A 23,589-nucleotide genomic window follows, 5' to 3' on the forward strand; every position below is an offset into this window, starting at 1 on the left:
CAAAAGAACACACATGGTATATACTCACTGATAAGTGGATATTAGCCCAGAACTTGGAATACCCAAGATACAATTCACAGACCACATGAAGCTCAAGAAGGAAGACCAAAGTGTGGATGTGTCAGTCCTTCTTAGAAGGGGGAACAAAATATGGGAGGGAATACGGAGACAAAGTGTGGAGCAGAGACTGAAGGAAAGGCCATTCAGAGAGTGCCCCACCTGGGGATTCATCCTATATACAGTCACCAAACCCAGACACTATTGTGGATACCAAGAAGTGCTTGCTGACAGGAGCCTGATACAGCTGTCTCCTGAGAGGCTCTGCCAGAGCCTGACAAATACAGATGCAGATGCTCACAGCCAACCCTTGGACTGAGTACTGGGGATGGGGGGTCTGGGAGGTTCCCAATGGAGGAGCTAGAGAAAGGACTAAAGGAGCTGAGGGGTTTGCAACCTCAAAGGAAGAACAATATCAACCAACCAGTACCCCCAGAGCTCCCAGGGACTAAACCACCAACCAAAGAGTACACATGGAGGGACCCATGGCTCCAGCTGCATATGTAGCAGAGGATGGACTTGTTGGTCATCAATGGGAGGAGAGGCCCTTGGTCCTGTGAAGGTTCTATGCCCCAGTGGAGGGGAATGCCAGGGTGGGGGGGCTAGAGTGGGTGGATGGGTGGAGGAACACTCTCATAGAAGTGGGGGGGTGAGATAGGGGATTTCAGGGGAAGGGGATAACATTTGAAATGTAAATAAAGAAAATATTCAATAAAAAATTTAAAAATGATGGGTGTACTGGCTGGTTTTGTGTGTCAACTTGACATAAGCTGGAATATCACAGAGAAAGGAGCCTCCCTTGAGGAAATGCCTCCATGGGATCCAGTGGTTAGGCATTTTCTCAATTAGTGATCAAGGGTGGAAGGGCCCATTGTTGGTGGTGCCATGCTTGTGCTGGTCGTCTTGGGTTCTATAAGAAAACAAGCTAAGCAAGCCAGGAGAAGCAAGCCAGTAAGGAGCATCCCTCCATGGCCTCTGCATCAGCTCCTGCTTCCTGACCTGCTTGAGTTCTAGTCCTGACTTCATTTGGTGATGAACAGCTGTATGAAAGTGTAAGCTGAATAAACCCTTTCCTCCCCAACTTGCTTCTTGGTCATGATGTTTTGTGTAGGAATAGAAACCCTGACTAAGACAATGGGACACTCCCCACATCAGAAAGAAGCTATGGAGTAGATTGTGTGGGCAAAGCTGAGGTGGATATTGACACGGTGATAAGTAGATCCAGTAGAAAAAGTTCCACTACCAGAAAGAATGTTTGAGATGAGAGACTTGACTGGATGCCTGTCTTGAAGAAGGTATCCAATGGCCCACGAGATCAGTCAAATTCAGCATACCTGGCTTAGATGCACAAGAAGCTCCAAGTGCCTTTCAGTTACTCTCCTACAAACCAGCCCTGTCTAAGGGCTGGGTATGGGGGTACAATGTTGATCAAGTATGGAGAAGACACTGTCAAAGTGAGACTGATTCATAATCTAAGTACTAGAGGTAAAACCTGTAGGTCTTGGGGCTGGGCCCAGGATAGAATGGGAATTTAAAAAAATATGAAATGTCAAGGTCACAGGGGGAACAGATCAGAGGATGGCCCTTGCAGAATACTCATGGGATAACTAGACATTCATAGTTCAGGTAGATCTAATACAATGGTTTCCAGTAATGCAGTATTAGAACTTCATACATATCTCAAGAATTTAATTTTATTTGTTTTGTTGGTTTTTTTTTGAGACAGGGTTTCTCTGTGTAGCCCTGACTGTCCTGGATCTCACTCTGTAGACCAGGCTGGCCTCAAACTCAGAAATCCGCCTGCCTCTGCTTCCCAAGTGCTGGGACCAAAGGCGTGCGTCACCACTGTCCGGCCAAGCATTTAATTTTATAATCATTCACTATTGTGTTTTGTTTTGTTGGTAGGGTCTGGCCACGAATACAGTGATCTGCGTGTCTCTGCCCAAGTACTGGGATTAAAGGATGTGTGTACCACCCATACCCGGGTATCATTCAATTTTTTAACAATGACAGAATTAGAGGTAACCAACACATCATGGTCATTATTCATTCTCCAATGACAAATATTCATTGAATAAACCCCTTCGTCAGGCACTGTTATAGCCACCAATACATCAATGAATGAAACAGACAAATATCCTTGCCTCGTGAGCCTCCCTGTCTTCTCAAAAACAACAAGGCTAACACACACACACATACACACACACAAACACAAACACACAAATACACATACACAGACACACACAGACACAGCATTTTCCTAACCCTAACTCTTTGTTTTTTTAAGATTTATTTATTTTATGTGTATGAGTATACTGTAGCTGTATAGATGGCCATGAGCCATCATGTGGCTGCTGTGAATTGAACTCAGGAAGGCCCAGTTCACTCCAGCCCTGCTCGCTCCGGCATAATTCACTGTAACTGTCTTCAGACGCACCAGAAGAGGGCGTCAGATCTCATTACAGGTGGTTGTGAGCCACCATGTGGTTGCTGGGATCCGAACTCAGGACCTTTTGGAAGAGCAGTCAGTGCTCTTACCCGCTGAGCCATCTCCCAGCCCCTAACCCTAATTCTTAACTGACTTGTCAAGTCCAAAGCAAGCTTCTCTTTTAATGTGAAATAGAATAAAATGCCCCCTTTACTGAAATACTTTGTAGCAGATAGTTGCAACATACATATTGGGGAATTCCACACACACTAGCAGACTCATGAAACCTGCTCTTTCTCAAAAGTGTTCTGCTCTTTCTCAAAGGAGTTCTGCTTGCTCTGTTGCCTCGCAAGGCATGCTGCTTGGGCTTCTCAGAAGCTTTCGCCCAAACTTGGACAGAGCTCTATCCTCATATTGATCTAATCTTAGTTGATGGGAGTTGGGGACAAACTAGTCATTTTTCTTCTTCCTGTTTTAGAAATGGTTACCATGCATTTATTAAGGCTCACGTGTCTAAGGGCTACAAACTGACTTGAGAAGAAGGGCATCCTTAAAGATCAATAAGAGATATCAATAAATCCATTGCCTATCATGGGCTATTGGTTTAAAACAGTTTAAAACACTATGTACCAGTCCTAAGGAAGCCAGAAAAACAGGCCATTCATGGTACAGACCTAATGCTCTAACATTCCATGGAGACAGGAGGTAGAAGAATGAGGTGTTCAAGGTCAGACTTGACTGCTAGCCTCTTCAGAGAACTGAGTAAGAAACCCTCTCAGAAGCATAGGAAAAACCAATACCAAGAGACGTTATTAAAGGTACCATGGATAACCACATATCCGGAAACAAATTCCCTATACACTTTTAAGACAACTCTTGAACTTGAAAACTCTGATAAACATTTTAGTATTACTATGTGGTGCCTTTAGATAGTATCAAAATACATACAGAAACACTAATACTTTGTTATTAAAAAACTTTTGTTCTAGGGCTGGAGAGATGGCTCAGTGGTTAAGAGCACTGACTGTTCTTGCAGAGGTACTGAGTTCAATTCCCAGCAACCACATGGTGGCTCACAACCATCTGTAATGGGATCTGATGCCCTCTTCTGGTGTGTCTAAAGACAGCTGCAGTGTATTCATTTAAATAAAATAAATTAAAAAAAAAAAAACTTTGTTCTAAAAGCTGGAGATGGCTCAGTGGTTAGCTCTTGCTGCTCTTCCAGGACCCAGGTTAGGTTCCTAGCACTCATACTCCTTAGAACCATGTATAACTCCAGCTCCAGAGAACCTAATATATCTTTCCTTCCTTTCAAGTTCTCCTTCATGCTCATCGTACATATACATAGACTCAGGCATGCAAGCATAAAATCTGGAGTCTTGAGATAAAAGTTTCTCCTTAAGAATTTTTAGTCAGGAATATGTAAAACATGCACAAGAATGACTAAAAGAGGACTAGTGACTTGGCTCAGCAGGTAAGAGCACCGACTGCTCTTCTGAAGGTCCTGAGTTCAAATTCCAGCAACCACATGGTGGTTTACAACCATCCATAATGAGATCTGACGCCCTCTTCTGGTTCCGAAGACAGCTAAAGTGTACTTATTTATAATAATAAAATGAACCAGAGCCCAATACATAAAATAAATAAATCTTTAAAAAAATGACTACAAGAGTAAAAAACACCATTCTATCTTGGTATTTTTTAATTAGCAATTTAGGACCTGGAGCAATGGTTCAGTAGTTAAGAACACTGGTTGTACCAGGCAGTGGTGGTGTATGCCTTTACTCCCAAAACTTGGGAGGCAGAGGCAGATGATTTCTGAGTTCGAGGCCAGCCTGGTCTACAGAGTGAATTCCAGGACAGCCAGGGCTAATATAATAAATCTAGCTTGTATCACCATGATTAAAAAAATAATGACTTTCCTTAAGTCACTTAAGGTGACTGCCACATAACTGCTCATCTTATAAATATCTAAAAGTACCACCTAGATAATTTAAGTAGCAAAAATTACAATGCACTGATTTTAGAACTTGGGCTGATTTTCAGTGATAAACATGGGTCAAGCGTCAATGTTTTTTAAAAGTCCTTTATTTTTAATATGTATATTTATTTTATGGGCTACAAGTAGACTATTGTAGAAACACACTGAAATTGCATTCTTTTCTATTTCAATTGATACCCATTTAAAGAAAATTAGATACATCTGGCCTCATGACATATTTTATGACCAGCATCCTTCCCATGTATCATGTAACTTGAAACATATCCTCACTGGTTCAACTGATTTTTATTGAGCTGTTAAGTACTGTAAAACACTGTAGCCTGGACAGCACATCAGAGCTTTCTCCTAATATAGAAGTAGAGCTGTCAATCATGGTCAATAAGTAACGCTAGACCCAAAGATGGAACCATGAACATTTACAGTAGTAGTTCATGAAAAGAAATCAAATCAGCAAGTTATAGATTGGAAAAAAATTCTTCACTAACCCCACATCTGATAGAGGGCTAATATCCAAAATATATAAAGAACTCAAGAAACCAAACAACCCAATCAAAAAAATGAGGTATAGAATTAAACCAAGAATTCACAACAGAGGAATCTAGAATCACTGAGAAGCACCTAAAGAAATGTTCAAAGTCCTTTGTGATCAGAGAAATGCAAAACAAAACGACCCCGAGATTCCACCTTGCACCAATCAAAATGGCTAAGACCAAAATCTCAGGTGACAACACATGTTAGCAAGGAGGTGAAGAAAGAGGAACACTCCTCCATTGTTGGTGGGATTGCAAACTGATAGAACCACTCTGGAGGTTCCTCAGAAAAATTGGAAATAGATCTACCTGAAGACCCAGCTATACCACTCTTAGGAATATACCCAAAAGATGACCCACGATGCCATGGGGGCACATGTTCCACTATGTTCATAGTGGCCTTGTTTATGATATCCAGAAGCTGGAAACAACCCAGATGTCCCACAACACATATTCAGCAGGACTGCCAGGTCTGGGTTCAGTCAGAGAAGATGCACCTAACCCTCAAGAAACTGTAGGCCCCAGGGAGTGGAGAGATCTGGTAGGGACATCCTCGTGGAGACAGGGAGATGGGGAGGAGGTATAGGATGTAGAACAGTCAGAAGGTAGACTGAGAGAGGAATAAATAAATAAATAAATGATTAAAAACAAAAACAAAAATCAAATCTAACAAAAACTGCTTTGTTTATATAAGTAAATATAATCACACTAGTTAATCATGAACTAAGAGGCACACTGAGTGATCTGTAAAGACAGTTTTTAGCAGAGCAAGAGAGAATTTTTTACTATGTTTAAGTTTAATTTCAAGAATCTGACTAGTTGGCTTGGTCCCTCCACTGAAGGTCTAGAGTATTAGTTTTCAACCTTCTTAATGCTGACACCCTGTAATCCAGTTCCTCATGATAAAATTATGTTGCTATTTCATAACTAACTTTGCTACTGTTATGAGCATAATGTAAATATCTGATGCAACCCCTGTGAAAGCTGATGGCAAGGCATGGCCATAACTCACAATGACACCTATACAACTCATTGAACATGAAGTCGAGCTGGTGCCTATACAGAACAGAGACTTCCCCCCTATGTGCCAGGGTTTAATACAGAAAGGTCCCCTACATGCTACCAAAGGAGAAACAAACACAATCGCAGCCTGAAACCTTTCAATCAGTTAGTGTCTTGTCTGCCAGGAGAGTGCAATGTTGGCATGGAATTGTGGGGTGTAACCAAGCAATCCGACTGAAAGCTCAGTACAAGAGAGATGGAACCCATACAAGACCATGATTGTGTGACCAAGAACCTGAGACTAGATAGGCCAAGGTCACGGGGCAAACCAAATAAGACTGTCCTAAAAAACTGATTAAATGACTCCTAATGACAATCTGCTATACTCATAGAGCAGTGGCTTGCTCTGCCAGAGCAGCTTCTTCGTGCAGTAGATGGGAACAAATAGAGACCTGCAGGCAGACAATATGCAGAGGGTGAGAGACCTTCGAACAGTCAGCCCTCAATGTGAACTCTCCATCAAATCCCAAAGAGTGAAAGAGGCAGGGGGAGAGGGAACACCAAGAAAAGTAGTACCAGTAATCAATAACTGTCAGAGATTGAGGCAGCATGCACAGGGTCTACACAGATCTACACCGAGGGGGTTCTAGAGCCTAAGGGAAAAAAAATGGACAAAAGTCTTACTCCTTTTATTTTTTTTTATTATTATTATTTTTGTTTTTTTTGAGGTAGGTTTTCTCTGTATAGCCCTGGCTGTCCTGGAACTCACTTTGTAGACCAGGCTGGCCTTGAACTCAGAAATCCGCCTGCCTCTGCGCCCCACCCCCAACAAGTGCTGGGTTTAAAGGCGTGTTGCCACCACTGCCCAGCAAAGCTCTTACTCCTAATCCAGCATCTACAAGTGATAACCACTTGCCAAAAAATAAAAAATAAAATAAAATGTAGTTTCCCCCCAGGGAGTCTCATTGGCGAAACAAACTACACTTAATTGTGGGTCACATGCCCAGCAGATGGTGCCAATGCTGAATGGCATCTTTCGGGGGAAATCCTCATCTCATGTCAGGGCTTTTTTATTTTTTTAAAATGTATATTATTTCTTATCTTTCTATACATTTCTCTTAATATACTTTATTGTTTTACTCTACAGGTCTTTTGCATATATCATGGCTTCCAGTTTAGTGTTTTTACGGTATTACTGAGTGAATTTCTCAGTTTCTTAAGCCTTCTCTTTGTTTTGTTCAATCAGATGTTAAGTTTTATTTCTTTATTATTATCCCATAGAAACCTGATCTAAATAGCAAATCTCAGGCTACCTGGTGCTCCAGAGAAACCCTATCTTGAATAATAATGAGAGGAGGAGGATTCAGGCCGGTACACTTGTTTCCTAGCAGAAGCTAAAATGTAATAGCTTTGGTCATTATTTCTCCTTAATTCTTAAAGACTTACTTGAATTTGAGAGTGGATTTGCTAGTGGTTGAGCTTTCCATAGAGGCAGGCTGTTTTAATTGTTATCAAGTGTTCTGCTGCCTTTGTTACAGCGGGTCACCATGTCAAAAGTCCAGGCAGACACAAAAGAAGAAAATTCATGATAAATTACCCCCATGCTTTAGGATTTCCTGGAAACACTACCTGCTTGCTTGTGGCACTGGCTTCCACAGCCAGTTCACTGACATAATCTGTGTCAGGAGGGAGCTCAGCGACTGCCCTTGATAGATTCATACAAAGTGGTCAGATTAAAGACACCCTACTTAGCTTTTAAACTTATTTCATAGTAAAAAAATCAGTATAGTCTTTATGCCCTTTATACCTAAATGCAAGTAACTACAAAAATTTTAAAGGACTCAGGGAGGTCCCACACACTCCCAGTGAAGAGTTTTGAGGAATTCAGATTAATATTGCCCAAGTAAGTATTTACTAAGGATATTTCCCTACTGTTTTCTGCAGTAATAATAAATAATCCATTTAAAAATATTGCTGACTTGGGGCTGGAGAGATGGCTCAGCAGTTAAGAGCACTGACTGCTCTTCCAAAGGTCCTGAGTTCAAATCTCAACAACCACCTGTAATGAGATCTGATGCCCTCTTCTAGTGTGTCTGAAGACAGCTCCAGTGAACTTACATATAATAAATAAATAAATCTTTTTTAAAAAATAATACTGCTAACTCAACATAGCCATAGTGGCATCTGCAGAAGGGAGAAGACAGCTGGACTTTTCCAGCTGTGGAAGCACATCAGGACTGACACTCATTTCAGTTCCTTTTTACTTTTGTTTGTTTGCTTTTTTGGTGACAGGGGTTTTCTGTGTAGCCCTGGCTGTCCTGGAACTCACTCTGTAGACTAGGCTGGCCTCAAACTCAGAAATCCGCCTGTCTCTGCCTCCCACGTGCTGGGGATTAAAGGCGTGCGCCACCACCGCCCAGCTTTTTACTCAATGCAGGCAACAGGCGTGGAAGCTGTGGCCCAATAGTACCAGTAGTACCCTGAATTATAGCAACTGAAATGCATCTTCAGATACAGTCCCAGTCTGGATCACATGAGATACTACCTCAAAAAGAACAAGACAAAAACAAACAGCCATGACAAAGCTCAAAATTTGCAGTGGGTAGAACTAGAGAAGGTCAAATTCAGTGAGATAACCAAGGCCAGAGAGACAACCATCACATGTTCTCTCTCAGCCGAGGCTCCGTCTCCTGCAGATGGGAGTATACATCCTGGAGCAAGTACAGAAACCAGGGAAAACACCCTCTTCTGGTGCGTCTGAAGACAGCTACAATGTGCTTACTTATAATAATAAATCAATCTTTGGGCCTGAGTGAGGGAGGTGTACCAGAGCGAGCAGAGGTCCTAAAAGTCAATTCCCAACAACTAGATGAAGGTTCACAACTATCTGTACGGCTACAGTGTATACTCATATGCATAAAATAAATAAATCTTTAAAAAAGAAAGAAGTCGGGCTGGAGAGATGGCTCAGTGGTTAAGAGCGCCAACTGCTCTACTGAAGGTTGTGAGTTCAAATCCCAGCAACCACATGGTGGCTCACAGCCATCTGTAATGAGATCTGATGCCCTCTTCTGGGATATCTGAAGATAGCTACAGTGTACTTACATATAATAAATAAATCTTTAAAAAAAAGGAAAGAAGTAGAAATAAGCAGATATCTAAGCCTTCTCCCTATGAAATGACTAAACTGATCAAAAGAAAACAAAAATTCAGAATTATGTTAGTATTAATATATCCAATACTACATAGAAGCTCAGACTCAGTTTCCAGAACTTTTAGGAAACTGCAGATGAATCCACACTGCTCAGAGTTTAATCATGAGCTTTCTTCTAAAGCTAGCTAGGGACTGCTAAAGGAAAGAAAGCTATGCTGTCTTACCACCCCTTATTTGGGAAAGTTTCAGAGGGAAACCTCAAGGCAAACTGAAGTTCAAAGGTCTTAGTCACTGTACAACTCAAGGGCCAGGAAAATGCCATGTCCCTGAGTCAGTCACGTGTAGGATGCTAATTCAGACAAGCCTTCAAGAGGCTCTCCACTGTGCAGCTAGCTACAAGGTAAGGGACAGGCAAGCTTGAGAAACCAATGGATTCAAGCTCCATAACCAAAGGCAACAGGCATCTGTCTAATCTGCCCACAAAATGGCTGGAGCTACTCTGGCTTCTCCAAGGGTCTCACATGAGGCAAGGCTCACAGAAAGGGAGACCTGGTGGGACAGGTCTTCCTCAGCATGGTGGGCTGAAGAGCAAAGAGAATATTACACATAATTACCAAATTATAGTCCTGAACTAGAAACCCAGCCAAGTGAAAAGGATATAAAGGCAGGAGAGAGGGGGGAAACAACTTCAGAAATACTATGGTGATATTTCAAACGCCCTGCTATAAAGTGACCTTCAAATACCTAGATGCTACTAAATATTGTGAAGACAGATAGGTGTTTTCCTTCAGGATGTGTTAATAGGGAGAAAAACATTATCTAAAATACCTGTGCTGCAAAACAAAAAAGTCCAACCGCCCATTTGTCCCTTGTGAGAACACGGGAACCCAACACAGAAAACACGACCCACACAACTTTCGAGAATCTCTCCCCAGTAACAAGAAACTAGAGATGCGGACTGGTGGCAGTGATATAAGGAGCAATGTAGATCTGACTGGCCTGGAACTTTTATAGGCAAACTAACCTGATTAAGCCTTCCAAGTGCTTTAATTACAGGAAAACACCACACCAGCCTTCACTTAAATTCCCATAGCTTCTATACCTGGATAGAACATCAGGTGCCAGGGGAAGAGCCCAGGCCTAAGACAGTCCCGTTACATGCCAGGGTATTTTACTATGCTCCTGACCAGCAGGCTACAATTTCCTTGGGTTTGCCTCATTTTTCAGGGCAGCTCACAAAGATCAAGAGCACTTTACAAATCACAAGGCATTTTACAAATCAATTTTCCATTAACAAGCAGTAGGAAGGGTTTGGAAGAAGAGAGGTGTAGAATGAAAAAAGAGGGGCTTGAAGCTTCCTTACCCGCTTTGGGAGATCACACAGCCTTCAGAGACTTCCAACACTCCTCGGCTATAGCATGCTACAGGCACCTATATGACTTCCTAGGACATCCAATGCTAACGGACTGGGTGGGGATCCAGGGAGGTGCCTTAGCATTCCCGGCCTCTCCCACCTCCCTCAGGCATGGGTGGCAGTAGTCACACTCCTCAAGAAAGTCCAGTTTCTAAGACCTACCCTGGGGACAATAAACTCATCCTGCTTTGGGGAGTAACAAACCAGAAGCAATTTTAAAATTGACACATCTCATAATAGCACCAAGGAAATTCCAACCAAAAGGAGAAAACAAATACATTACTCAACAGTAGAACAGCGTGTCGTGAAATAATTTGCTTGGCATTCTATAAGTGAATTATAGACTTGTGTGTCACCTTGCCAAAGGAAGGTTTGTGGCTGAGCAAGCAGCATGGTGGTAGATAGAATATATACCTACAAGTACAAGCATACACACAAAGATACACAAGAGACATCCACACGTGACACACACAGATTCAGACACAGGGACACAGAGAGACACAGACGTATAGACACACCTGCATAGGCACACAAGAAAAAAAATTATATATACCTTAAAAGAAGTGTATGTTAAATCTGAAAACTGGGTCTACGGAGTGAGTTCCAGGACAGCCAGGGCTATACAGAGAAACCTTGCCTCGAAAAAAAAAAATCTGAAAACTGACTGAAATTAAAAAGAAAAATGACAGGGATGGGGTTGCCATCCCACAGTCAAAAATTCTGTCCCAGAATTGGTCCTATCTAAAAGAACTGCAGGGACAAAAATGGAGACGAGCCTGAGGGTAAGAGGTCCAGTGACAGATGGGATCCATCTCCAGAGGAGGCTCCAAGGCCTGACACTATCACTGATGCTATGGTGTGCTTACAGACAGGAGTCTAGCATGGCTGCTCTCTGAGAGGCCCAACCAGCAGCTGAAAGAGTCAGATGCAGATACTTACACCCAACCGATGGTTTGAAGTTGGGGACACCTGTGGTTGAATTAGGGAAAGGCCAGAAGAAGCTGAAGAGGAGGGAGACCCCATAGGAAGACCAGCAGTTTCAGCTAACTTGGACCCCTGAGCTATCTCAGACACTGAGACAACACCAACCAGGCAGCATATATGAGCTTGTCTGAGGTCCCCAACACATACACAACAGAGGACTGCCTGGTCTGTCCCCAGTGAGAGAAGATGCACCTAATCCTCCAGAGACTTGGTGGGATGGGACTTGGTGTGGGGACATCCTCTTGGAGACAGGAGGTGGAGAAGTACGGCATGAGGAACAGTCATAGGGCAGACTGGAATGGGAATAAAGTCTGGACTGTAAAAAAAAAAAAAAAAGATTAAAGAATTTAAAAAATCCAAGAAACACACACAAAAGAAAAGGGAAGATAAAAATCACATTAAGTAACATAGTTTAGCAACTATTCTAGGAGCCATAAATTTTGTTTTATGACAAGGTCCTCACTCGGAAGTCCCCATAGTTGATTTTACACAGGTTGTTCCAACCCACATCTTCAATCCTAGCACTCAGGAGGCTGAAGAAGGAGGATGTGGAGTTTGAGGCTTGGGCTCAAAAGCAGAGAAGAATGGGAGCGATGACAGACAGACAGACAGACAGACAGACAGACAGACAGACAGACAGACGCAGGGGAAAATTAATGAATGAGTGACTCGCTCCTGTACTGGGATTACAGGTATGTGCCACCACACAGCTAGCTACCCAGTTCCCTTTTCTGTTGTTGCTTTTTCAAGACAGGGTTTCTCTGTAGAGCCCTAGTTGTCCTGGAACTCACTCTGTGAACCAGGCTGGCCTCAAACCCAGAAATCCATCTATCTCTGCCTCCCGAGTGCTGGAATTAAAGGCATGCCCCACCACAGCCCAGCTTACCCAGTTCCATTTTAAAAGAACATTTAATGTGCCCAGTGGGCATGGTGGTGCATGAATTTAATCTGGGAGGCAGAAGCAGGCAACTATGGGAGTTCATAGTGAGTTCCAGGCCAGCCAGGGTTTTATAGTAAGATCCTATGTGTATGTGTATGTGTATGTGGGGAGGAGAGGCATTTAGGAAGGGCACAAAGAGTAGGCTAGCTTAATGCCCATCAGCACTAACAATTCTTGATTAGCAAATTGGCATAAGTACACTCCTGTCCCCCCTTCAGGTTCACAGATACAAGCAAGGCTGCATTCTCTAGAACTTGGACACATTTTAGAAGGCCTGAAACTGTTTTCCCTGGTTGTAATCCTGTTTAGTCTCAATCGACTTTAATTTTTGTTTTAGACTAAATTGGCCTTATTCTAGGTTAACAAAGATACAGAGATTTCTGTTTCCTTTCCTAAGGAACTTTATTCAAAAAAATTAAAAGCCTTTGAAAAATAAGTGTCTGAAAATAGTGATGAGCATAGCACATCTCAAATGCATGGAATGTACTAATTATCTTATTCCCAGAGAAAGGGGAACAAAAATAAAACTTAGGTATCCCAATTCAGTCGAATGAATGAGAGCTAGGTGGGACTGTACACACCCAAGATTGTATCACTAGGCAGCTGCAGGCCAGATGATCAGCAATTGAAATGATTTGCAGATACACTGCCCCAGCCTAGAGCACAAGAGATACTACCTCAAAAGACCAAAACAAAAACAACCATAAAACCCGAAATTTGCAATGGGTAGAGCTAGAGAAGGTCAAGTTCAGTGAGATAAGCAAGGCCAGAAAGACAACCGTCACATGTTCTCTCTCAGCCTGGCAGTGGTGGCACCTTTAGGCCCAGCACTTGGAAGGCAGCAGCAGGTAGATTTCTGAGTTTGAGGCCAGCCTGCCTGGTCTACAGAGTGAATTCCAGGACAGCCAGGGCTATACAGAGAAACCTGTCTCGAACCCACCCCCCCCCCAAAAAAAAACCCCAAACAAACAAACAAAAAGCCATGTTCTGTCTCACCCTAGGCTCCATTTCCAAGCCTGCAGATGTGAGTACACATCTTGGAGCAAGTGCAGAAACCAGGGAAGGGACCATTGCTGGGGTTTTGGGGGGGCATGGTAGAGCAGGGAATAACAGGGTCCATGTGGTCTAATCGGGGAGCTCAATAGGGAAGAGAAAGAGATAGATATGGAAAGGGAGAGGAGGGTAAAATGCCTATAAGGATGGCTTGGAGAGTCTTAAGGACATCTGTGGTGAGTAAACCTTATTGAACTGGGGCTGAAGATGGCTCAGTGGTTAGGAGCACTTGCTGCTCTTGCAGAGGACCTGGGACTCCCAGCACCTGCAGTCTGCAACTCAAATCATAGGTATCCTAACACTCTCTGCCCTCTGTGGTTACCAGGCATGCTCATAGTATACATATGTACATGCAGGTAAGACACTCATACATAAAAAAGCTGTTATTAACATATTTGTGCAGGTTTTCAGGTGGATACAAAAATCTTCAGTTTGCTTCAGTAAATATTCAAGATAAATATCAAGTTATTGTGTTTAAGTCTAAACCCTCACTATGATTTAAGGAGAGTATATTCTTTCATCATGAATTACAAAAGCCGGGCTGGTGAGATGGCTCAGCGGTTAAGAGCACCTTCCAAAGGTCCTGAGTTCAAATCCTAGCAACCACATAGTGGCTCACAACCACCCGTAATGAGATCTGACGCTCTCTTCTGGTATGTCTGAAGACAGCTACAGTGTACTTATTTATAATAATAAATAAATCTTTGTGCTGAAGCGAGCAGGGACTGAGCCGGAGGGGTTGACTGGAACGAGCAGAGGTCCTAAGTCAATTCCCAACGTCCAGATGAAGGCTCACAACTCTCTGTACAGCTACAGTGTGTACTTATATACATACTATGGGATCAGAAATTCTACAAGTAAACTATTATTGGCTTGATCTCAACATTAAAATCTAAGATGATACACATCTTCATATTGAGAAAAAACAATCTTGTCGGTTAAAATCTGAAACAATGAGTAAACACCTCTAGAGCCTCCATTGGCACTCTGATTTTGTTTTAGAATACAAAGTGCTTTCACCAAGACTCTCATCTCTGCTTAAAATATCCCATGAGATCAATAGAAGCAAATGATACTCTGCTGGGAGAGGAAACTGAAATGCAAGGACAGTGAGAAGGACTTTCCTAGTGGGGCTCTATTTCAGTCTGCTCCACTGGTTCAAATGCAAAGGACTTGTTGCATGTGGATCCGGAGGAAGGCAAGACTGCTGACGGCTCAGCTGTTTGTGAATTCTGAGACTGCCAGATTTCTCAGCTGAATCCTCTAACACTGTCCATATTCTCCAGCCCCTGAGAAACACAGGCTACACATGCTAGCCTGTATCACAAGGCTCTGCCCTCACACAATTCAACCACAGCTCAAACCAGGCTGTACCAGGGTGCAGAGAAGAAAGAAATGAATATGGAAAATCAACTTCAAATAAACTGGGCAGTGGTGCCACATGCCTTTAGTCCCAGCACTCGGGAGGCAGAGGCAGGTGGATTTCTGAGTTCGAGGCCAGCCTGGTCTACAGAGTGAGTTCCAGGACAGCCAGGGCTACACAGAGAAACCCTGTCTCGAAAAATCAAAACCAAACCAAACCAAAACAAAACAAAAAACCTTTCAAATACACTTCTGCCGCTCACTTACTAAATAGTTATATTTTATCTTTAAAATTTAACTAAAACAGGGCCAGCAAGACAACCCACCAATAGGTAAAGAAAGTCAGTTGAGCCCAAAGAGTTCCTTCAACCCCTACTATACACAGAAGGAGAGGACTAACTCCCAAAGGTCGCATTTGTACATGTGTCCACACACTAAATTCAATACATATAACAACACTTTAAAAATTAAAAGCAGTCACAAATGGCAAGACATGAAAAGTCATTTGGAGACTGAAGAACTCTGCAGGAGATGATCTGCTGTATCTGTGTTTGTTTTAATGTCCTGTGTCAGCCAGACAACATGGTGACCTAGAGTCAAGCTACCTGGGAACTTGAGGCAGGAGGATAACTTAAGTTAGACAACAATACAGTTTGACCTCAAGTCAGTAACAAACAAACAACAAACTATCCCAAGATTCAGAAGGCAAACTGATGAGTTTGTTAGGTAAATGATTACAGACTTCAGTTCATAGGAGGGATTTGTCTGGAAGAAACACTTAGGTCTCAGTTGTAAACTTACGTGATGTAAATCTGAGAAATAATAGGAACCTTGTCAAGAACACAAAGTTGTCTCTTTCTAGACAGTCAAGGGCACAAACATACAAGCAAACACTCATACACATAAAGAGCTAATTAAAGAAATGCTGGAATGAAACAAAATAAAAACTGAAGAAATCATTAAGATTAGTGATAAATAATGACAGCAATGGTGATAATAACAAAACATATACTAGTAGAAAACTAGGAAGTCACAATGTGCCTGACACTATAGATAGATAGATAGATGATAGATAGATAGATAGATAGATAGATAGATAGATAGATAGAGATAGATAGATATCCATAAAACAATGTGATTACTGTTGTCTATTTCTTGATTGCCAAGTAAAACAAAACTTAAAGGCCTTTGACTTACCTGCAATGATGTACTCAAATATGTCCTACACTTTTATTCACTATGGAAAACTAAGTCCTCCACTGAGCAGTTCCATCTGTAAATGTTAAGTGTGAACTAAGATTAGAAGGAGGGATTAAGGGGGGCTGGTGAGATGGCTCAGTGGGTAAGAACACTGACTGGTCTTCCAAAGATCCTGAGTTCAAATCCCAGCAACCACATGGTAGCTTACAACCATCCATAATGAGATCTGACGCCCTCTTCTGCTAACCCTCTTCTGTTGTGTCTAAAGACAGCTACGGTGTACTTACATATAATGATAAATAAATCTTTAAAAAAATAAGGAAGGGTTAAAGGAAAGAACTCCTCAGCCAATTTGCCATCAGTGAACATTTTAACTTCAAAGCCTTTATGCTGATTTCTCTTACACATTTCCACAAACCTGTACACTCCCTTCCTCACCCACCCTCCACCGCCAAAAAGAGAACCTCTGAGTCATGCTATAATCTCACTAAAAAGATAAAAATTCCATCTTAACATACATGTTCTCGAATCTCATGTAGAGAACAGGAGTGACGGAGTGGTCACGGTTGGCCCACGGGGTGAGGTGAGCAGATTGGGTGAGCAGGAGGGAAAGCCAAGCCTTCCCTGTTTATAATCACCCAAGATCCCCAACATGAGCAGGGAAAGAGGAAGTCTAAGAGTATTAACAATCGTCAGGCAGTGGTGGCACACACCTTTAATCCCAGCACTTAGGAGGCAGAGGCAGGCAGATTTCTGAGTTCGAGGTCAGCCTGGTCTACAGAGTGAGCTCCAGGATAGCCAGGGCTACACAGAGAAACCCTGTCCCAAAAAACAAACAAACAAACAAACAAAAAATATTAACAATTGGGGGGAAAATCTTCATTCTGAGGGTTCCCTTACAATGACATCAAACCCCCATGGCAAAGAGGAACTCTAGGCAGCCTCAGAGGCCTGGGAGGGTTAACCAAGGCCACTGCAGAGATGGTACCAAGTCAGTCACTCAGAAGTATCAAGTGGCAGAATGTTAGCTTATGTCCTCAAGCTCCAAGAATGAGGGCAGAGGTTCTAGCTAGCAGCTTTATGCAGGACTCATTATGCTGAATGCATAAAGACCCACTGCAGCTGAACTACCTGCTCGGAGCTATGGACAGAACACTGCCGAAATCTTCCTTTGTTCTCTCTGACCATCAGTGCACTCCCACAAGACCCACCCCTACCACTTCAGCTGGCTTCTAGCACAGGAAAGGGTATATATATAGAATGCATTTCACTTTCCAATTGGGGCAGGCATCCATTCATTCTTCACTTCTTTATATGCATATAAATAAATGAAAATGGTTTTATAAGGAGTCCTTACTTTGTGGCCAGGCAGTGGGCAAAAGTTTCTGCTGGTAAACCTGACAACCCGAGTTTGTTCCCCAGGACCTACATGGTAGAAGGAAAGAACAGATTCTGAGGGTTGTCACTTTACCTTCAAAAGTACAAGTGCACACATATGCACACATGTGCATGTGCACATAAACACATGGAGAGAGAGAGGAGAGAGAGAGAGAGAGAGAGAGAGAGAGAGAGAGAGAGAGAGAGAGAGAGAGAGAGAGAAGAGAGAGAGAAAGACAGAGAGAGAAACCCTAAACTTCGTCTACAGCTGACAAGATGGGCAAGGATACTTGCTGCCAAGGGTGACAACCTGAGTTCTATCTACAGAATTCACATGGTAAAAGGACAGAACCATTTCTACAAGTTGTTTGGTGACCTATGCATGTGCTCTCACACACACACATAACACACATACACACACCATGCACACAAACACATACACACAACACACACACACACACACACACTTGATGCAGAAAGTCTCCCCCTAAGTAAATAAATAAATGTAATATTTTTTTTTCCTTTAAGAACCCTTAGTTTATGGCTGGTAAGATGGCTCAGCGGGTAAGAGTACTGACTACTCTTCTGAAGGTCCTGAGTTCAAATCCCAGCAGCCACATGGTGGGTCACAACCACCAGTAATGAGATCTGACACCCTCTTCTGGCACACCTGAAGTCAGCTACAGTGTTCTTATGTATAATAATAAATAAATCTTTGGGCTAGAGCAAGCAGAGACTGAGCAAGTAGAGTTGACCAGAGTGAGAGGGGCCAACTGGAGCAAACAGGAACTGAGTGAGTGGGACTGACTGGAGCAAGCAGAGGTCCTAAAAAATTCAATTCCCAACAACCACATGAAGGCTCAACAACCATGTATAGCTACACTATACTCTCATAAATAAATAAATTTAAAAAAAAAAAAGAACTCTTAGTTTGGGAAACTTACTAGTAGTTCAGAGCTTTTAAGATCAACTTTAAAGACACAAGGAGTTCTTTGGATTTTCTTACACCCACTGACTTTGTTTTGTGCTCTCAGGAGCTGGGATGAATGCCTGTCAGATCTGCAGCACCTGTCACACCTTAGTTCTCTGCTAATGCCCTGCTGCCTGCCACCACAGCAGCTTCCACTCCCAGTGGTCCTTGCAGACCTAGAAACAAAGGCACAGGCTTGGCAGGTGGCTGTCCTAGAGTCAGAGAAGGAGGGGAGGGACAAGATGCCAATAACATTCCTCTTTTCTATGCTGAGTAGTATGCGAAGATTTTTATTTCTTTTCCAGAAAGAATCAGACATTAAGAATCTGATAAGAACACTCTATAAAGATAACAACAATCCAGAAAAATAGATATGCATAAAATCATACAACTTTAGAGATTTATCTTAAAAATCTAATCCTTGTGCCCTGTGCACAGTTAAAAGTTGTAGTTCATAGCGTGACCTGCAGTTGAAGATAGAGGAGAGAGTATCCATGTAGCTGCGAACAACCTTATACATGCAAGTCAAGTGCCCACCGTGCCCCCTGCCTTACCAGCAGCACTGTCCCTCACTGCTCCTCCCGGATCATGTCCTGTTGACCATGAGGGAACCCGTCGCCGCTTCCGAGCACCATAGCGGAACAGGAACAAGGGACATGGAGAGTCTTGGGAGGGTAAGCTGTTGAATGTTTACCAGCCTAGAGAAGACAGAGTTTGCTCGGTTTTAGTTTGCAAATAGGATCAGGGCACCTCTGCTTATTACTAAAGGTACGATGTGCTGTTTCAAAGGTCAGAAGCCTAATTACATCGCTGAGTGTTAAAAAAAAAAATTTAAGGTTGAAACATTTTTGTCAAAGCAGAACACCTTCAAATGTCCCAATAAAAATCCCATCTGTGAGCTGGGCGGTGGTGGCACACGCCTTTAATTCCAGCCCTTGGGAGGCAGAGGCAGGCAGATTTCTGAGTTCGAGGCCAGCCTGGTCTACAGAGTGAGTTCCAGGACAGCCAGGGCTATACAGAGAAACTCTGTCTTGGAAACAACAACAACAACAACAACAACAACAAAACTCCCATCTGTGTAGAGCACTTTGAGACATCCAAGAACCAACAGCTCAATCCTGGCGATGGTCAGCTAGGCTTTACAAAGTACCCCTGACGTAATTACTTCATCTCTTGGGCTCAGTGCCCCGAAACCTGGGCTGCCAGAGCAGCATCTCAGTGGTAGGATGAGCCCTTCACCCAGGCCCTCTGACCTGAGGACTATGGGAGGACTTTGTCCCCAGTGCTTCTATGGAAGGCAGAGTTGAAGACCAGTCATCTAAGCCTTGGCACTTACTGAATGAAGCACTAGGTTAACTCTGTATACACCATGTGAAGGCAGTGTGCTGGCTGATAAGGAGAGGGGAAGGCCTTACAACTGACAGTCCCCGCATTCTGGAGCTTTCATTTTCTCTAATAGGCATTTTGTTTAAAAAAGATTCATTTATGCCGGGCAGTGGTGGCGCACGCCTTTAATCCCAGCACTTGGGAGGCAGAGGCGGATTTCTGAGTTCGAAGCCAGCCTGGTCTACAGAATGAGTTCCAGAACAGCCAGAGCTACACAGAGAAACCTTGTCTCAAAAAAAACAAACAAATAAACAAAAAAAGATTTATTTATTTATTTTATGTATACTAGCACACTGTAGCTGTACAGATGGTTGTGAGCCACCATGTGGTTGCTGGCATTCGAACTCAGGACCTTCAGAAGAGCAGTCAGTGCTCTTACCCACTGAGCCATCTCTCCAGCCTACCTAATATGCATTTTTAAAAGATTACCTGGAAAGAAAAAATATGCTAAAAACAACAGAACCCAAACCACCAGTCAAAAACACAGTGAAAGTCTTGAGTGCTAGAAAATGTAGACTTCTAAGGTAGGGTAGAGTTACTTGAGAGAGAAATGGGGTTCCCAGTCTTCTATAACCTTTCCAACACATAATATTGTATATTCTTTTAATTATATTTATCCTCATGAGTGGTAAGTGGTAAAAGGTGCTATGAATAAGGATGGGTAAGATATTCAGAACTATAGCTCTGCACGGAGTGACTGAGTCTGAAAACAAGTAGTCTGAAATTGAGTCTGAAGGGAAAGAAAATGAGTGGCTGGGGAGCTACAGTTAGTACATAGACACGAAGTTCACTGACACCCTAGGTATGAAGAGAAAAAATGAGAATGACTCAGTCACAGTAACGAAGCTTTGGGTTTGATTGACAGGGTTGGTGGTGACATCACCATTCCTGAAAGGAAAGCTGAGAGAAGACATAGATGTCATCTTAATGCACTTGAGGAAATCCAGGGATTTCTAATGAATAAAGATGAAATTCAGGATCTTTCTCTCTTCTCTTCCCCTCTCTACCTTAATCCAGGTCTCTCTCCTCCCTGCCCCCTATCTTTCAAAGAAATTTTGGTAGGATCATGTGATGGTTTGTATATGCCCAGGAACTATTAGAAGGCATGGCCCTGTTAGAGTAGGTGTGGCCTTGTTAGAATAGGTGTGTCACTGTGGGTGTGGATTTTAAGACCTTCATCCCAGCAGCCTGGAAGTTATTATTCTGCTAGCAGCCCTCAGATGAAGATGTAGAACTCTCAGCTTCTCCTGCACCATACCTGCCTGGATGCTGCCATGCTCCCACCTTAGTGATAATGGGCTGAACCTCTGAACCTGTAAGCCAGCTTCAATTAAATGTTCTCCTTATAAGAGTTGCCTTGGTCATGGTATCTGTTCATAGCAGTAAAACCCTAACTGAAACAGATTAAAAGACGGTCATTGTCATTTCCTGATATACTTGAGATCTCTCCAGCTGAGTTCAGCCACATTCAGACAGAACACTAAAGAAGACAAAAGGAATTATTGTTAGCCATGGAAGGAGTTGCAGAGACAAAGTATGGAGCAGAGACTGAAGGAATGATGATCCAGAGACTGCCCTCCTCAGGGATCCATCCCATATACAATCAACAAACCCAGACACTATTATGAATGCCAAGTGCTTGCTGACAGGAGCCTGATATAGCTGTTTCCCGAGAGGCTCTGTCAGTGCCTGACAAATACAGAGGTGGATGATTACAGCCATCCATTGGACTGAGCACAGGGTCCCCAATGAAAAAGCTAGAGAAAAGACCCAAGGAGCTGAAGGGGTTTGTAGCCCCATACAAGGAACAACAATATGAACTAACCAGTACCCCCAGAGCTCCCAGGGACTAAACCACCAACCAAAGAGTACACATGGTGGGACTCATGGCTCCAGCAGCATATGTAGCAGAGGATGGCCTAGTCGATCATCAATGGGAGAGGGCCTTGGTCTTTGAAGGTTCTATGCCCCAGTGTAGGGGAATGCCAGGGCCAGAAAGAGAGAGAGGGTAGGTTGATGAGCAGGAGGAGGGGGAAGGGAATAGGGGGTTTTTCAGAGGGGAAACCAGGAAAAGGGAGAACATTCGAAATGTAAATAAAGAAAATATCAAAGAAAAAAAGAAAAAAAAAAGAAACTCAAGTTTATACATATCTTGTTGGGTGTCTTGTACCCTGGATCTGGCTACCATAAATCACAGGTTCTCCTCCAATTTGTAAATGAAGATCATGGAATTAATCAGCCCCCACAATCATACCAAACAATCCACTTTTATGCACACGTAAATATATGAATCTAAAAATAAATAAATAAATAAAATTTAAAATAGTAAAACTATACTAAATACTACCAGGACTTCAATTGTAAGCTTCTTGAGTTGGAATACTACTGTGTACACCATGGGGCTGTGGTGCCCACTGCTCTCAGAGGGATGAGAGAATGTTCAGAGAGACTTCCCTCTAAGGCCTGGCACAGGTTCAGGAGTCCTAGAGGGCTGAGTGTTGCTACAACTTGTTATCTGGTTGGCTGGAATTCCAGCTGGCAAACTGTCAAAGAGAACTATGCGGTTCCAGTTTTCCATGCCCCAAACGGTGTCTTAGCAAACACTTACAACTAACAACGGAACTACTAGCAATGGAGCGATGTGCTCTATAAAGGGCAATCCTTCTGAAATTAATGTAGTTCCTAGACAGATTGTTCTCCTTAAATTGAAATCTACTCTAATGTTATCCTTATTAGTTATTCAGTGTTTTAAAACTGATTTTCTAGGAGATAAAATTTAACATAATAAGTTAAAAAATCTATGATCTATTCAGCATTTTAAAACAGATTTTCTGCAATATTTTCTAGAAGGTAAAATTTAAAATAGTAAATTAAAAAGCTATGATCTACTGAGGGCTTTGGAATCATTAAGGTTCAACACAGTGTCTCCTGTATGTAGGTGGCAGAGTCCCAGAGCCTCTACACGGATCTACCATGTTCATGTGTCAGGGCCCAATTCACTATTTCAAACCCTGGAAGTGCATTTTCTTTCCTTTCTCCCTTTTTTCTGTATGGGAGGTATGTGTATGTGTGTGTGTGTGTGTGTGTGTGTGTGTGTGTATACACATCAACCTTCATTGCCCTCTGTGCAGTGAAGCAGGTAGGTTCTCATACTGAACCAGCAGCTCTGCAGTTCCAGGTAGTCTACCTAGCCAGCTTGCCCTGGGGATCGGCCTCTCCGATGCTGGGATTCTGGAAGCTTCTATGTGGATTTTGGGAGTCCTCACACTTAGAGGGAAGTAAGCATTTCATCCACCAAGCCATGTCTCCAGCCAAAGCAGGCCTTTAACAGAAGAAAAAGAATCTCTAAAAGCCAGTCACTCAAACTCTAAGTGTGTACCTTCATACAAGTAATCTACAGGTATATAATATCTTTCCTTCTTTAAGATTCTTTATTATTTTAATTTAAGGCACTGTCTCATTCTATATCCCACGCTGGCCTAGAACCTACTATGTGGATCAGGGCCTTGGTCCTCCTTCCTCAGGCTCCTGATTGCTGGGATTCCTAACATAAGCCACCAAGCCCAGGGACAAAGTCATCCTTTGTCAATACTTGGATCCAGGACTAACCAAATGTCATGAAGGCACCAGGTTCATCCCGTTGGTTCTGGACCTTCCTTCACTTTGAGCCCCTTCCAATCCTCTCAGCCTTGGCAGCTTCCTTTCTGCACAGAGGCAGTCTCAGCAGGCT

At 42.8% G+C, this 23,589-nt stretch overlaps 1 protein-coding gene across 6 annotated transcripts in view; it reads right to left on the bottom strand.

The window, feature by feature from the left end:
* Tet2 (tet methylcytosine dioxygenase 2) overlaps nt 1-23,589 on the bottom strand; it is an 87,132-nt gene that overhangs the window by 38,018 nt on the left and 25,525 nt on the right. For 5 of the 6 annotated variants that reach the window (XM_031375573.1, XM_031375571.1, XM_031375575.1 and 2 more), the window contains exon 2: nt 19,028-19,171. The exons of the other annotated variant lie outside the window; for it this stretch is intronic. The gene's annotated coding sequence lies outside the window, so the exon portion shown is untranslated. The remainder of the gene's footprint in view (nt 1-19,027; nt 19,172-23,589) is intronic. 6 annotated transcript variants of the gene reach the window in all.

This window comes from Mastomys coucha, unplaced genomic scaffold, assembly GCF_008632895.1.
Source record: "Mastomys coucha isolate ucsf_1 unplaced genomic scaffold, UCSF_Mcou_1 pScaffold16, whole genome shotgun sequence".
NCBI lineage: Eukaryota > Metazoa > Chordata > Mammalia > Rodentia > Muridae > Mastomys > Mastomys coucha.